Genomic DNA, 1,116 nt, shown 5'->3' on the forward strand with positions numbered 1-1,116 from the left:
TAAAGATCCTCAGCCCCATAAATAATACTAGGTAGTTTTACTATGTGCTAAGTGGGCCTTATAAATCTTGAATATCCTGGAAGGAGCTAAAGAAGGTGGAGGAAATAAATACACAGAACACTGAAGCGTAAAGAATTGGTTGGCAAATCAACCTGCCAGAGAATGGCAACCCAGTTTGAGCCTTTCTGCTTAGAGACTGACAGAAGAGGCGCTGTGAAGGTGCAGACCTGAACGCACCAGCTGGTGAATGAACTGAGACAGCAGAAAGAAGCTGCTTGCTTTGAGGCTTCTCCACACCCTGTCATATGCTAAGAGCTCTTTGTTCCCAAGAAAGAGAAGAAAACAGTTGCTGAAGCCCTTGCTGGTTCACTAGCTCAGGAACCTTTTCAACTGGCCACGGAGAAGCGAGCTCAGGAGTGGCAGGAGATGGAAAGGAAAATGGCTAAGATAGAAGCCCAGAAAGCGCAATGCCTGAAAGAAGTGTGGCAACAGGAAGAACAGAGGGAGGAGGAGCTGGTGCAGCTTTGGGAAGAGCTGGCACTCAAGGCAAACCCTGTATGTAAGTACCAGCTTGTGGGGACCAAGTCAACCGAACAGCCCTGGACTGTACCCATGTTTCCCAAGTTCTCCACACAATTCCACTGCTGAACTTGGCTGAGGGTTGCAGACACCATTGGGACCAGGAGCTCCTTGATCATGATTCCAAGAGTCTTCATTCTTTGTCCCTGGGGCTTGGGAACAAGATCTCCAGATTTATGACCTGCTCATGCCTGACAGTGCACAAATTTCTAGATCAGACGGTATTATAATTTTCTTGGAGCCACCGGTTGACTGCTAATAGGTGTCTTACCAGCTCTGACCAGAATTTAAATTAGTAGTGTAATCTCTTCACTGTCCCTGCATTCTTTTTTTATCTATTGTGCAAATAAAAGTAGCTAAGTACTGTTGTTGTTATGTGCTGTCAGTCGTCTGCAACTCATAGCGACCCTATGGACAACAGCCCTAAACTCTGCTCTGTCCTGTGTCAATCGCACCATCTCCAACACACCTACCGCATTATCCTAGACACTGAATAAATACATCTCATCGAGGGTCTTCCTCTCCTGTGCTGTCCCT

At 46.6% G+C, this 1,116-nt stretch overlaps 1 pseudogene; it reads left to right on the forward strand.

Moving 5' to 3' along the window:
* Positions 1-162: 162 nt before the first annotated feature.
* Positions 163-648, forward strand: LOC102866698 (annotated as a pseudogene).
* The last annotated feature ends 468 nt before the right edge of the window (positions 649-1,116 follow it).

Source organism: Elephantulus edwardii, unplaced genomic scaffold, assembly GCF_000299155.1.
Source record: "Elephantulus edwardii isolate Elephantulus edwardi_28Jun2011 unplaced genomic scaffold, EleEdw1.0 scaffold00035, whole genome shotgun sequence".
Lineage (NCBI taxonomy): Eukaryota > Metazoa > Chordata > Mammalia > Macroscelidea > Macroscelididae > Elephantulus > Elephantulus edwardii.